The following is a 17,109-nucleotide window of genomic DNA, read 5'->3' on the forward strand; positions in this document are numbered from 1 at the left end:
AGTAAATGAGAGAATTACGGGTAATTTAAGACAAGTTCAACGTAAAATTAATTTTCACAGCTGTCAGGGACAGAAAATTTAAATCTTTTGTATGTCTTATTTTCTCTGCTATTTTCCTAAACTGTTTTTTTTAACTCTTACAGGATGCATAGATCATTAGTTGTTGAGAAGAGCACAAAATATATTCTTTGTTGAAAAACGTAAATGACTATGTTACGGTGAAACACCGAAATTTGGAGAATGTCCACTTTCACCGGTAAATGTGAACATTCACCTAGTCGCTTGGTGTATGTCCGAAATATTTTCAAAATACACTTATTTCTTACTTACACCGGTGAATGTCGACATTCACCATGTACTAATGGTGAATGTTGAACGTATAAGAATATTATATTTTCTTCTCCGTAATTCAGTCGCAAAAAACGCACTTGAGACTTAAAATAAGAAGTTAAGAACATTAAACCTAAAACACACAGTACATTCAAAATGAGAAAGGAAAATAATAGAAGTTAAAAAGTTACTCAATTATGTGATTCAAATCTCATTTATTGCAACAACGTAAATTATTATGACACTTTGAATTGCACAAGAGGCCCTTGCTTTTACAACTACATTTATTTGCGGAACATTTCCTTTAGCAATGACAGCGTGTACATATACTCCTCTCTTTTCGACTTACACCAGAGCATATCTGTGATTGTCGACATACACCGGTGAGCGTCCGAATGTATAAGAATGTAATGCAATATTCCATCTTTCACCGACGTATTTGGTGAATGTTGACATTCTCTGGTGAAATTCGACATTCTCCAATTTCGGTCTTTCACGGTAACAACTACATACATATGAAATGACCTTATGAAAAGTGCCTTAAGTATGAAACTTCTTAGATTAAAAGATACATTAGAATAGTAAAATCACAACAAATGTATACATTTTCTAAGTACAATACCAACGTTTAATTTTGAATGCATGTTAAATCCTTTTTAAGGTAATTTTTAATTTAACGTAACAACGTTTAAATCCTGTTATGTAATATTGTTTCTTAATTTTGACCAAGTAGTTTTCAGTTTCTTAATTCAGTTTTTAAGTAATTGCATTTTACTAATTTGATTTTACTTCTTCAGTTACAGTAATTGTTGTAAGTTACTTTTTTAAGCTGTAACTATTAACTTTAAATTGAATTTTGGTAGCGTTATTGTTTTTATCCTTTAAAGTTAAGTTTGGTATTAAACTCTTAATTTTTGTTTAAGAACATAAATTTACTTTTTTTTCTGTTTTGTTTGAGATTGTTTTGGTTTGACCCTTAAGATTATTTAACTTTTAAATTTTAAAGTTTCCTGTTGTTAAACTAGTTGGGTGTGTAAATTTAATTAGTATTTGTTCAACGTTTTCCTTTCTTTCTGGTAAAGTTATGAATTAATATTTTCTGACTCTGGTCGTAATGTCGACTAAGGTGCCGAAGAAATATAATTTTTAGAAATGATTGCTCATCCGAATAACTGTGTAATTATGCTATTTCAACAGTTGTAAAGAAAAACATTTTTGTATTTGATTGAGGTTGGCGGATGGCGTTCGTACCCGAGGACAAATATCCAGAACCGACGGCTTGCGGGAGGAGACATGGTGTTTGATCTCAGGAGCGGACGCCGCCACCTGACCCTGAGGATGACCTGCGGTAGGAGACACGGTGTTCGTCTGAGGGGCAGGGGTTGAGGGAATGTAGATTGCTCTTGTCTCCCTCAGTTCAGTTCTCCTCGTGGCGCCCGCTGAAAACTATGTTGGCTGGGTATTCGGCCTTGGCTGACATAGGGTAACGAGGCTGGTCAACCCGTCCATTGGGATCGACTGGCAGGAATTTCCGGAACCGATTATTTATGGGAGAAGACCCGGGGTTCTTCCATACCGCTGGCTGGACTTGACAGCTTCTGTTCCTTGGGTAAATAATCAAATCAGTCTTCACATAGATTAGAACCACCGTATATTCGGTGGTATGTTCAGGCTTGTCAGGGATCGTACTGATACTGTCTTGTCTGTGAACTTAGTTGTGGGGACGTTGCATCCTGATAAGAAAGACTGTCCCGGGGGCCGTTGGGCCCCAGGTCAAGGCTCGGCGATGGATGATGGCAACATGTTAAGTCCCCGTGTGTTGATCGGAGGGTTTGGCGCACCTCCGGACAGCCTCTGTAGGCTGGATTTATAACTATGTAAGGCGGACAACCAGGTAATAAAGTCCACCTTTGGTGTTCGTGTTCTGTCATGTATTTGATTGAATTGAAACGTCAGGTACTGTATTTAATATTCAGTACTTATAATTTGTTTTATTGTGATGAAAGTTATGCAATATATTTAATTCAGTGCTTTGTGTTAATACTAATTTTCCGACAGATTGCTGGAAGGGAAAACATTCCCATTCTCAGAATTTTGTGAGGAACTATTTTCTTATCTCTGGCAGAGAGCGTCCCTATTTTTTTTTTTCTTGTCAAACGTTTGGCCATCTAGAATATTTTCATATTCTGTATCCTTGAATATGCGCGAATAGTTTTTTATATGTAATTGTACTACGGGTGTACGTTTGCAGGGATGAAACCTTTGGCCGTTTAGCGTCTCCTTGTGTTAGAGATGAACCCTGCGATTTTCTGGAGAGGATAGCTCGAATATGCTTACAACGCATTTCGTCGGACGGGTGTTTGATCTCTCAGAATAGCCTTGACGTATTTTATTTGAATTAGGGAGAGGAAAGCCAACTTCTTGAAGACGGATATTCCTTTTCACCGCCGGATCTCAGGTTCGTACACAGTTGGTTCCTGGAATTGGGTGGCGTTTCTTCCTCTCTCATCGCCAAGTTCAAGGTTCCGCCGAATAAAGAAAAATATGGGAAAATATTCTGCGTTTTTTAACAACTATAATTATTTTATTCCATGTTTCATTTAGTTTATATTATGTAATTTTAGCCAAAATAATAAGCATTCTTATTTTTGTTGTATAAAAGAAGTAGCTTTTGAATCTAGAGTTTTACAGTAATGTATATTTTAAACAATTTTTTTTTTCATTATTTTTGCATCTTTTGAGTTCCCTGTCGATGTTTTGGTAAAAATTTATATTATTTTTATTTTATTTTATTTATTTATTTATTTTTGCAATCAAATAAACAAGAAGGGTGAAATGTGTATTCAGTACTCTTTAATTGTTCATGTTTCATGTTTTAAATAACTGCTCCCTGAAGAGTATATCCAGAACATTAAACTATGAATAAATAATGTGCAGATTTAAATTACAGATTTTCATAGTCTTTTTTGTTAATCTTAAATGTTCTAAGTCGCTAAATATTTTCTTAATCTAAATTTACAGTTAAAATATTTCTTTAACTTTCCAGATAGTGTAATCTTTATGGCAAAAATAATTATTCGTAAATTTAAATTTTCAGTCTTAAGGGCTTGATTTTATTATATCATTTTGCAATCCTTATTTTATTACTTTTTAAGTAACTGTATGTATGTAAATTAGTTTGCAGCTAAAAATTTTTTTTTAATTCATATTGCCTGACTCATGATATGGTCCCAAGTGGGCTAAGACAAATTGTGGTCGCATTTCAGCCCAAAATATTGATATTTTGAGGTTCCACACCTCAAGTGAATATCTTGTACAGAATCGTTAAGGGTTTTTATGCTTTTCCCATCAATTGCTTTGTCAAAAACGTCATTATTAGAGCGAGAAATTGCTTCCCACACGAAAATATCAAATTTATTTCCTACTAGATGCAGAACGCGTTCTAATCGGACTATTGGTTCTAGTTTGGGATAAGCAATAAAGGGACTTCCATTATTTTTCAACGACCTTTTTATTTTCAATTGGTTGTTTGGAGTATTTTGTCAGTCTTGGTTTATCAGTCATTGTTTATGTTGGACTAAGATTGCGTCAACTGAACGTGGATCCTTTATGAAATCTTTGTTTATCATAAACTGCATTGGTTTATATGCTTGTTATACTGCAATGAATCGCCTCTTCGTCATCTTTTTCACAAGATTGATGGAAATATATCTCAGCCACAACAGCTTTCTGGATCAATAGGAAAATCCGTGAAAACATGTGAAAACCTTCCCGTGACAAGTTATGTCACTATTTCAGTTGATCTATTCGAATTTGACAAAAACTTCTTCAGTACTGACTAAAAATACCTCCTTGATATTTCTAATATTCCCTGGGAAGTGCCCTACAAACCTTTGGACTATCCGTGGGACCTAGCAAACATAAGTCCTGGGAAGATGGTCCACTCAAGGTGGCTCACTACAGCCAACACCTTCTTCTACAGTTCTTCACCTTTATGTATAAACCGCCGAACCAACAGACGACTTGAACCTACTTGCCAAATATGTTATAAAAATTTATTTGCTATCATGGTTTGAAATAAAAAAGAAAATCTCGAGAGCCACACATAGAGAACGTCATATTCACGGAATTATCAAAAAAAAAGTTTATTTTTGTCAGAAAATCTTAAGACAATTTTTCACAAAATTATACAGAGGAACTGATATTTTGCTTATTCTGAAAACGTACTGTTGGTGATGCTGGGAAGTGAAAGAGCACATATCGCGAATTTGGCTTGAGAATAATACTAAAAGCAAGAAAACGTAATTGAAAGAAGAAAATGCGACAATCTGTGCTTCCAAATTTGAGTTTCAAAGCAGAGGCGTATTCTGAGATGATTCGCTGGGACAATCCCTTGGAACCACCGGCTACCTTGAACCTCAGCAACGAAGACATTAGATTGATTAGAAGATGATATCAGTTTGAAACAGAAGACTTTCCTTGCCATTCTCAAATAATAGAGAGGCATGTGTGACTGGTGGCAGAAGCGCAATGGCAACATGTAATGCAGAAGGTAGGAATCATACGCAATTGAGTCAAGTCCTTGAACGAATTTACGAAGTTCGACACAAAGATGAATTTCTTTGGTTCTCTAGTGGAATCTGAAGATGAAACGTGATTAAGCTGAAATGTTTTACTGGCATTCTTTTCCCAATTACAACCATAAATTGGGTCAGGAAACAAAAATGTTTTAAAAAAATCATAAATAAATATTATTAAAAATATTTTGATGTTTTCATTAATATTAACATTGTTTTTATTTACCTCATGTAGAACCTGAAGATGCCGAGCAATTGACCTCCAGTTTTTGCTGTGTTTTTGTGTCGAACAGAGCCATTTGTTGTGACAGGAATTATTAAAATCTGAAAAAAAGTTTGCTTTTTTCACTTCACCCTAAAGTATAATATTAGGTATAAATACACACATATATATATATTTAAATAGCTGCCTAATAGCATTCGCTTAAGCTATCTGAGTACGAAGAATTATTTTCTGAACAAATAGAAGAAGTCTAACTAAACTGCACTGAGAAAAGGTGAAATTGAACTAAAAATTGTATTTCACTGATCTTTCTGGTTATTAAATTAAAATTAATCAACAATATCCTCAGCTACTTGCACGGTCCCAATAACTCAAACCCTTAAATGGGTACAACACTTAATCTGACTTCCACTCCTATTTCAGCTAAGGCAATATGGATCCTATCCTAGGCTTTAAGATATGCAAAATTGGTTAGAATAGATTTAAGGGTGTCCTTTGGACCGCTAAGTTGTTTCATTTATGGTAACCTGAGTAGTTGAATGACGTAATTTGTTGCGTGATTGCGGTGAATTTGAATGATGAGAAAATCCTTGGAAAGCTTGTTTATGTGTCGGATTTTGGATAAGAAGTACATTGTTATTTTGAGGTTTACGCGGTAAAATGGCTGAATGTGGAAAGATTAATTTGAAATTTCTGTATGATTTGGAACGAAAAGAAAAAAGGTATTAATTGACCGGAGTGTAAATGAAGGTTTACTTACTAGCCATTATAAGTGTCCTGTTTGTAGGAAGGAAATGCATATGGTCGAACGCCGGAAGATACCGGCACTACGAAGGATGTTTTTGACTTTTATTTTTGTCAATTTATATAGCGACGCCAGTATACAGGTTCTAGTTCAGATAATTTTAGGAAGTTTTCGGATGCTGTTAAGGAATTTTGCTTGACTGAAGACATGGGTATTTGTAAATAAGGTAAGTGGATATTTCTTTTGTGTAGTGTGCTAAGATGAATTTCCTTTTTTATGTTATTTGACTGTTTGATTTAAAATGATGTTTTTTGAGATTATATATTTTTTGTTGGCTGCTCGTTGTTAGGTTTCAGATTTTCAAATGCAGTTTTGAAAATATGGAAAATCTCTCAGTTGTTCAATTCACGCTACAGAGATATAAAATGGTAGTTGAAATGATAGAAATCAATGCGTATACAGTTTCACTGACAATATACAATAACATAAGATGAAAGAATGGCGAAAATTTGTAAATTTAATCATTAAAAAATTAGGCTATATTAAAGAAATTTTGGAAGTCTTACCTTACAGCAGAGAGATGTCTCATTTTGCAATGATTTTAATGCGATAGAAATAGTAACATGACACTTCACATAATAATAGATACGGAATGAATGAAAGTACAGATGCGGGATAGAGGGGAAAATGATGAATGAAAACAGCAATCTGTTCTCTCCACTACTTGCCTTTAGTGAGTTAAATCGAATTAAGAATTTCGGAACTGCTAAACCACCAGCCGTCGAGCGGCGTAACTACTTAGGGCAAACTAAGATGGGAAACTGGCTGGCTGTATGGAACTTTTCGTAGTTTCCCCCAACGTGAATAGGATCTAGTTTGCATTAATAGTCCCCTGTTGCTTTTAGTTTAATTTTTTTTTTTTAAATATCAGGCATTTGGAACGTTTCCTCCCAGAAAAAAGAAAATGTTGCACTTTTCTCCCTGCCTAAATTTAATTTGGATTCACCGCAATATACTTTTTTTGTCTTATATTATATTTTTTTAGTCCAAAGGGGCTTTGTCCCTGAAGGACTATTGTTTTCGTTTTGCGATTTTGCGTTGAATCACTATAAATCTCCGCTTCACTTTCAAACTGCTGCCACCAAATGTTAGAGTCCTGCTTTATGTTTGAAGAAATTAAATAATGAAAAATCAGCGTAAATGTATGTTTCTCGCATTGTGATAAACACCGGTACATAGAGCCATCGAATTTTGAATGACGTAATCCTCCTACGAATATGGGCATGTGGAAGATCAAATTTGAAATTTGGAATTTGTTTTATAATCGATTTCATATTTTGTAAAGCTTTAACGAATTTTTGAGCAACAAACTCAGCGATTTAAAAGCAAGCAATGGCTAAACTCTACGGAGGGAAAAACCTTTTTATCTCCAGCGCGCGGAACTGTGTATCGGAAATCCTGAAGGTATGCTCATTTTAAAATTATTTTGCGACATTGCTAAAGAACTGAATTTTATGGTTTAAGGGCAAAGAAAGTGATATTTGAAAAATAAAGGTAACACGCGAAACGTTAAAAAAACGCCCCTTGGGACGTAATTTAAAATCTGAAACATTTCATATTTTTGTTCTCAATTCTTTTTTCTTTTACTTGTATTCCCTTGATTATATAGGTGAGGCCTGAATATTTTTTCTTCAAATACTTTATTTCATGAACACATAAATTCATTCCGTAATTTGGTGATTCATTAGAGTCAGCCTCTAAGTCTGCTACAAAATCACTCTAATTTTTAAATTTTAGAACAGACACTTTAATTGCAAAAGAAAGTAAAATGATGTATGATGAAATCTAAAATGATTCATGATGAAAGTATGACATGAAGTACTTCATCAAATTATCAGTTTGCAAAAATAACAACATTTATAAAAAAAATGATAGAAGTTTGCATTAAAAGTATATATATAATGTAATTTATATAAAGCGTAAAGAATTTGATTACAATTAACTTCATTGTATCGAATTTACACCATTGGTATTCCTCTGTTAACGGGCGCCACTCAGAGCCAAATATAAATGTGGGTCAAGCAAACCTAATGATACGTGAAACTTCGTTAAGAGAAAATTAACTTGTGCGATTCCGAATTTATAAAATTTCCTGATGATTTTAAAGAGAAAACAGATTGCTCTGTACATGGGAAGAATAACAGTTCTCAAAGAACGTTTACTTAAAAGATTCGGCAATTTAACATTGCACAGTCATTCATGAAAGCGATACAAATAGCCTTGCACATTTGACGCGTTGGAGCAGAACTGAAAATCCGCCTCCCTTTAACAGAAAAGTAAAGTCAGCTTGCTTTCACACGACACGCAGGGGAAAGAAAAGGAACTTCCAATGCAAATAGTCCAGTTGCCGAGATTTGAAATCCATGAAACTGTCTTTAACTTACACAGGCACTATGACGCATTCCAAAACTTGCGTAAACATATTAGTGCAGTTTTTATAAATAAACTCTTATTAATCTATTAATGAATGTGAAAGTCTGAAAAATGCATTGTCATAAACTGTGCTTTTTGTGGTTTGTATTGCACAAATAACCGCCTAAGAGCTTAAAATATACCAATCAAACACGCTGACATCGTGAAATCGCATGAAGTATTTTATCGATTTAAAAGCAAGCCTTTAAAACTAAGTCTCAGGAAAATATTAAAAAAATGTTCTATGAACAGTTATATAACTATAGGCAAAATCAGCAGAAATAATTAAATGCTCCCCTCTCGTATTCTTATATTGCATTACATTTCTACAAAATTAGCCTAACCAGGAACCGAGCTGTTAAAGACAGCTAAATACTGATAGAACGAGATGAACGAGTTGGCGATATGGCTGGTGTTTCGCAGTTTTTACGTGAAACGTAAATACAAGCCAGTTGCCTTCCCGAAAGCTAATTTTTCCTTTAGACAGATAGTCTTCGTATGCTTTCTATGTACAAAATAACCAAATCGAAGCCATGAAGCTGTTTCCATAAATTCAGTTTTTGTTTCCTAATTAAGAATTTCCTTTAACTTTTCTTATCTTCAGTACACAATACTAAATTACAACTAAAGAGTGATATTTACACATAGTACACTGTTCCTAGCACGGATTACAGTGGTTGCAAAAATTTGCTGATGAAGTGGTGGTATATGTAAAGCTTGAGAAACCTTAGGCTAAAGAATGCACATAAAAAACAATTTTCGAAATGGATAAGCACCTTAAATATAAATGTGAATTAGAATAGGTAACCACCTTAAAGATTATTACTTAGCTTACTTCAATTTATGTAAACAATCTCGAATCTACAAGTGATTTATAATAAATATTAAAATTCACTTACTAAGTTTAAGAATTATAGCTCATGAATGGTATTCCAAACTGCAACATAATTTTAAACTGCATTGAATTCTTTCTTAAACTTTTCATCACTGACAGACTCGCCGTTTTCAATCTATCTTCATATTTCACAATATGATAATTTTTTTCATTAGTAGTTTCGCTTAAGGAGGAACACAAGTTATCAATACTAATATAATAATTAGAAATATTTTAAAAGCTTGCAACAAAATATATATCCGTGTTTAACAGGATGTATTTCAAACACCACTGAGAATTTCTAACTGTATTTCAATTACAAATGTCAAGTAAGAAATGACATACTCTGTTCGCATTACAAATATTAAATCCTCTTTTATAAAAATAAGTTGAAAAATTTAGTGATAAAATAAAAAATAATATCATTTTCGAATTAAATGACTCATCGTGTAATCATCCTAATTACGTGTTTGGGAAAGTAGGAAGGAAAAAAAAGGTATACGGATTAATTTTAAATTGATTTTAGGGATGCTTGATGCCCATTTGAGCTCTCTAGATAATTTTTGATTGCTTTCGAAGTGCTCTTGAACCTTGCCTTAAAAACAGATGAGTGGGCTGTTACTCTCATCCTTGAAGAGCTACTTCAGACACCTTTCCCTACGCTCTTCAAGAAGCATGTTTAAGGCTGATATAGCAATTCATAAGCATCAGGTAAAAAATATTAAACTTAAAATCCTCATTCGCTTGCAATTCAAGTTACGCTGGCTGTCATAAAATTTTATATAGAACAATTTTTTAATATAAATTAATTTACAAGTGTTTATACTTTCACTAGCTGCTTGCAAAACTTTCCACTGTAAGCATATTAAGTGATATTGTGATTTTTTTTGTTCCTTAAATGCGGTGTGATATCGCTATGTTTAACTTGCATTAGTTTATCAGTGTCCTTTAGAATTTACAATATGGTTTTTTAGCCTACAACATTCTTAACATATATTTTATTTGGAATACTAGATATTTTGAGGCAGCAAACATCAAAAACCAGTTTCATCTGCACTGATATTTAAATAATAGATCTTCTAGTGTGTGTTTGGAGCACGGGGCGAGAGGGGTAATTCCCAAGAAGGTTAGAATTCACCTCCTCCGGCACACATTTGGCCTCTCTTTTAGTGCCGGTGACGAATAATTATCGCTCGTTATGTTTTAGTAAGATACCCACTGTAAAGATTTAATTTTTTTTCAAAAGAGGAAACATTAATTGTGCCTTTGTAAGGATTCAAACCCCGAATCTTCTACTGCTATGTGGACGCGCTAACCACTTGCATTATCAGAGCAGGCAAAGGGAATGGAATAAGTCTTACGTAGGTAATTATGGTATAAAACTTCGCTCTATGGATATGTATATGTTAGGAAAAAAGAAGCACATAAATCTTTTGTTGCCCAACACTGTTGGTTAGAAAATCACATTTTCCAATTTCCTGCAGCCAAAATTATTCAATAGCCATCTTGTGTTGGCGAATTAAATTTTCTAGAGGCGTTTCACATTCATAAAAATCATTCAGTTCTAGTTAACAATTCCATTTCCAATCAGTCTTTACACTCAGCATTTAAGGAATTTCGTAGCTGGTGTCCTTTGTCATCAGTAGATTGCTCCAGTAGTTTAACTTTCTTTCTCTCATTCTTATCGCCTGAGTACAAGCTTCTCTTTCGTCATTCGCAGCTGAAGAAGCAAGCTGAGCAAATTTGTGAATTCTACTCTGATTCCAATAACCTCCAATAAATCAAATGCAAATCTAGAATTACTTTACTAGACATAAGTATTTATATGAGGACATTCAGTTCATTCTGACCAATGATTCGTTTTTACAGTCTCTTGAGAACTTTAATTATAAACACTCAATAATATATATATATATATATATATATATATATTGTATTAAATCCCCAATAATACATATATTGTATCTCTTTATTTTCCGTATTGCATCTCTTTGTAGTAACTAATCTAAAATTTATTTTCTCTGATCACAAGAAAAGAGCAGTCGTTAGTCTTTATTAATAAAAATAATCTCAAAATATACATAGTGGCATAACATTTACTAGTAAACATGTATATTATACAACGGTAAAAAACAAATATATGATATTTTCTTAAATTTGAGAATTAAGCGTAATATATCATACCGCTTCAAGGTAAAGAACAAATTAGTGCAGTCTAAAAATAACATTCCTGGGAAAAAAGGCTCCTCCTCCGTTTTTCAGGTTTTTTTCCCTCTCTTTTTATTTTTTATTAATTTTTAACTATTTTTTCTGCAGTTTCCTTTATGTTCTTTGATAGTTATGTCAGTTTTTGCACAAAAGCCGTAACTACTGTCAAGGTCCACGGAAACAGTATTTGTTTAAGCAAATTTGTCTGGTTAAGGAAAGAATGAAAGAAACTAGAAACCGAAAATAACCTGCTTTGCGAAATGTTAGAATTTTTTAGCTGTTACGTGAGAAGGAACAGCCCATAATCTAGGAGTTCTAAATCCCTCGCAAAAGTATCTACTGTAACCATAGTTACGGCAGAGTCTCCGTTAGTGTGATTACAACATATTGTCTCCGAAAAGCGAACGTGCCAGAACCTTCAGAGAAAGTCAGAAGAATGTAAATCACGCAGAGAGTTCGCACACTCAGACTCTTTACGGGGAGCAGCGGTTATCCCCCCTTTATTGCCATTTGAGACGTTCTGAATAATGTATTACATAAAGGAGATGAAGGGAGGTAAAACAGTGTGGCTAAATAAAAGCTTTAAGCGGGATACGAATAAAAGAAGAGATACTGGTTTAATGTTGCCAGTTTCTTTCATTTTCTCCCTTCCTAATTTTTAGCTTAGGTAAAAAGTCCATAGCTCTCGAAGTATTTATTCTATAAAAGACTTACATTAAACTGATTAAACATTTTGCATTTATCGGTGTAATGTAAGGAAAATTACAAGAATAAAAATTACTTTTCGTCGTAACCTAACTGTATATAAACGCATGTGAAGCCACGTGACAATGTTTTCTTCCGAGATAACGTATATAACATCTGAGGAAGGCACAAATGTAAATTTAATTATGAAACAAAGTATTGCGTCTATTGTATATTTTTCCCTAGTTAAAATATGAAAAAAGAATTTTTCATTTCCTTTTATTACTAATATAATTCATCAGAATCTTAAGTATATTGCTTTAATGTACTCCGTTATTTACGGGTCAGTACTAAATTTGTTTCATTCTTGAAATTCCTTATGGCGTGGATTACTTTGGTTTCTAATAAATTTCGTTAATGAATTCTAAGATATGCTAAAACTATTAACATCTGTTAGCGTAATTGTATGCGAACTTTTTATTTCTTTACAATAGTAAATTTCATAAATAGCGCGTAGGAAAATATGACGAAATCGTGCACAAAATTATGCACTGGCTATGATATACTATAAAACATTTTGCCCATTACAAAGCTTTGAAGTGAAAGCATGTAAAAGGAAACAGTTTTAATAAATTATGCCGAAAATGTCATCTTTGTAACAATCTCAATGTCAAGGACACTGTGATACACACTTTAAGAATTCGTGCTTTCTGCTTGCTTAAAAGCTTGGTAATTTTCCGTCAAGAGTGGTTTAATAAAGTGAACATATATTTGATTGTAACTTTTAAGTCAAAATTTTGATGTAAAAATCATTTCATAAAAACTTTAATTACATAATCTAGCACACTTTACATAATCTAATCTAAAACTTATTATGAGGAATGGATTATTCTCAGATATGAATTTTCTGTTATTTAATATCTCCTACTGTTTTAATTAATACTTTAAACTACTTGATACATAAATTTTAATAAAATGGGATTTTAAGTTTTTCATTGGAAGACGTCTATTAGTTTTAATTAAACTTCATAATTTCGTTAAAACTTTGAGACGTGGTTTTAGCTATAAAAGGCAAATTCAATGATAACGCTTATAACGAAGCTAAGGAAACAATAAAGCATTGAACTATCTTCTCATACCTTGTAACGTCTAGTATTCTTTGATATCATAAACTAAGCTAAACGTTAGAAGACCGTTTAGGGAATTATAAAATAGGTCTTGATGTACGACAAAGTCACGAGAATGGTATTAAGAACCCTTTTTAACTCAAAATGAAGTTCACAAATTGCACCAACTCGCACTTACAAAAGCCAATACTTTTGGTAAGCAAAAAAGGTAACGCCTAACTTAAAACAAAATGGAAGTTAACTTAGCCAACGGCTTCACAGGTTAATTACAGCGCAGGTTGGCTCTAATTCGTAGAACTTGGCGCAAACAAGCCTAATGGCAAGAAGCGCTCAAAGGCACAGAAATCTAATCGCTAGAAAATTTCAGATAGAATTCCCCGGTGGTCTTCTTAACCGAACTTCGGACACTCGAGAACTTTGGAATTTCCTTAGTCTCGGAGACTTGTTCCGCTGGCCACTTGTTTCTTAGCCCTTTCGATGTCGTTTTCCCTTTGTACTTCGAGTGTGCTGCTGGAAATTTTGTTTGGAGTTTTTGCGTACATTGAACCTCTTTTGGTTGTTCATTTCTCTTCCTGAATTCATTACGTTTTGGCATCTTGCTTCTGTTTGTTTTCTTGGTTCCTTAGTTTGATCGTCTGTACTTACAGTTGCCTTAGCATTTATAGGTGGTACTTGTATTTTCAAAGCATATTGTTCGCTATCGCTGCGGCTTCTCGTAGTCGCGTTATCTGTTCGAGTTTTCTGGAAAATATCTTTAAAAATTTACATTTCGTTGTGACCTAATGTGATCAATGTTCACTACTGTCTGTTCTCCGCATGTATCTTTCAGATAAAACACGGCTTCCCTGATCTTTTCAATTACATATGGGCCTTGAAATCGAGGACAAAATTTGGCTACTCTTTTCTTCCTCTGCCGATGTTAAAGAATGATTAATTTTGAGAACGTGGTTTCCCACCTTATAATTGGCTTTCCTTCGTTTTATGTCAGAATACATTTTTTGTTCCCCTCTTGCCATGTCTGAAATTTTCACCACGTTATCTATTATTTTCTGTATGTTCTTTATGTGAAATTTCGTGGTATTCTTTGGTACAAAGAATAATATATCAAACACCGTAATTAATGTTCCACCTAAAAATATTTCCGCTGGAGTTTTTCCCGTTGTGTCCTGCTTCACCGTTCTTAATGTATCCGCTATCCAAGAGCCTATGATAGTGATTCACATAGCAAATTAGAATTTTGACTATTTTCTTATTCAGTCGCTCCGCTATGTTAGATTGCGAACAATAAGGTAAACATTTTTAGGTGGCGTATGCTCAGATTTTTCGTTCTCCTGCTTTTTTGTTTCTGATATATTTTTCCCAATAATGCAATTTATGTCATTCTAATTTTCGTTTTCAGAATCTATATCAGTTTCTGAATCAGTATCATGTGAACTAATAATTCAAGATCACCCTCATTTTTTTCAATACATTCTTCGCCACTTGATACATCTAATAAATTTTGCAACATATTTTCTTTGTAAGATAAATTACTCGACATGTTTGTCGCTTTCTACACTATCACAAATCAACTACGTAATATTAATACGAATAGGCGAGCTGGGTCTAAAAGTCTTAATCCGATCAAAATCAAGGCTCAGCGAAACATTTCAGAAACATAAAGAGATCGACCTCAGACATGATCACACTGGACCTGAGGAACTTGCGTGAAATAAACGTGCTTTGAGAAAGGTTTGTATAATCGCACGGGTCCAAAGGATCCAGTGTGTGCACTCGCAAGTTAAAGGAATGGTCTGCAATAACAAGTAAATATCTATTCTTATTGATTTCGCTAAGGAGTATGAACTCAATAAGTCTATATCGACTAATTCGACAGGGGATATTGCCTTTATATTTTTAAGTATCCTACTGGGTACTCAAATCCGAGTACCTTTATATTTTTTAAGTGCACTACCGGGTAAAGTTAAATAACGATTAACATCGTTATTTAACTTACAAGTATGACACCACCTGATGTACATAATTACGAACTTCTGTAACAGTGGAAAATACATCGCCTCATGAACTCGTTATACCCTTTTTCTAATTCCCAGGTGCCCAGACATGGCAGAATCGTGTAGTTCATTTAGAATATTTAATATTAAACTCGCTGGTATAACCGGTCTAAGCTCATAATTTTGGTTTGTAGTCTTTGTATGAAGTAACACATTATGAATGAGTTCGCAGCTCTTGGCTCAATTTCTTATCGCCGAAATGTCCGGATGTTCAGAATGATCCGGATCTTTATGTAAAAGTAAATATTCTGAATTTCGAGATCCTCTTTCAGTTCTATAATCGTATCGCAGGACTTGAGTATTTTCGCCCCCAGCCCAGCGCACTTTACTCTGTTACGTTCGTCATCCAAGTTTATTCTTGAAAGCGCATCGGCTACCATATTTTCTTTGCCCGGAGAGTGTTTGATAATTAAGTTACATTTTTGAAGTTGAAGGTCTCATCGTATCATTCTTGGCGACAAATTTTTTCTTGCATATAGAAGTCCTAAGGCAGAATGAACTGAATAAACTCTAATCGGTGACTTTTCAAAATAAACTCGGAATTTTATCACTGCTCGCAGAACTATGAGCATTTCTCGCTCCGTAGTTTCTCTGCATAGGATCAAACGTTTTAATAAAACACGCCACTGGTTGGTCGTTCTGCTTGAGATCATCTCCCACTGCATAATCTGAGGCATCTGCTGAAATTTCGAAGTTTTCTTCGCCTTCCGAATATTTTAACACGGTTGCTTTTTTTTTTTTCAGCCTGTTTTGGTTTTTCAAACTCCGTATTGGCCTCGAGTGACCAAGTAAACTGGATTTCCTTTCTGTTTAATTGCAATAATATTTCGGCTATTTGAGCGAAATGTTTAATGAAAGTTCTGTAACCTGAACACATGCCTAAGAATAATGATAGTTTCTTGGAAGTTAGGGGGCCCACCAGCGGCCGAGCGGTAACGTCGCTGAACACTGGTAGTTCGGTCCGAGGTTCGAATCCCGCGAACGGGCTGGCTGCATGGGTGTTTTCGTGGTTTTTCCCATGTGTAACGTGTATACGATCCAGTTTCCCTTAAAAAGTCCTACACGAAGGCATCCCTCCCTTAAGGCAGATAGCCCTCGAGTGCTTTGCCGTAATCTAATAAACGAAACGAAACTTGGAAGTTAGTTTTTGATCGCTATTATTTTTTAATTTTTCTCTTTCGATACCTTTACCGGATATTTTTTATCCTAAATCTGAACAGGGAACTTACATTTGGCGGCATTTATTTATAGGGCGACTTCATTTAGGAGCGAAAATACTTCACCTAAATTTTCAATAAGTTCATCGAATATTTCGCTCGTTACTGTTATGTCATCTAAATAAGTGAATGACTTTCTCCCGAGAAGCTGTGCCCAAGATCGTTTCTACTGCAGTCTGGAAAGTGGCAAGCACCCAACATGATCCAAACAGCATTCTCAAAAACGCGCTAACACCGAACTTCGTAATGAAGGCAGTTTTAGAGGTATCTTCAGGCTTTACGCCAATTTGAAAATAGCCGGATGTTAGATCCAACTTTGTCATGAATTTTGCAGATTTAATTTTTCGGATGATTTTTTCAAATATGGGCAAATTATGGACAGGATACTCGGTAATTCTATTGCGTTTTCTATAAGCAGTGGCAAATCGAAATGCTTTGTGTTTGGTGGGTGGGAAAACCTTTTTCTTTCTACATGACACCACCGGGCTAGCATAAGGACAGGTAACTGGCGTTATATATATATATATATATATATATATATATTTTTACATTTTGTCAATATGCTCCTCAATTATCTTTTCTTTGATTTTATCACAAT

The sequence above is a fragment of the Stegodyphus dumicola genome, chromosome X1 (assembly GCF_044657685.1).
Source record: "Stegodyphus dumicola isolate Sdum_Otavi_A_Nest chromosome X1, ASM4465768v1".
Lineage (NCBI taxonomy): Eukaryota > Metazoa > Arthropoda > Arachnida > Araneae > Eresidae > Stegodyphus > Stegodyphus dumicola.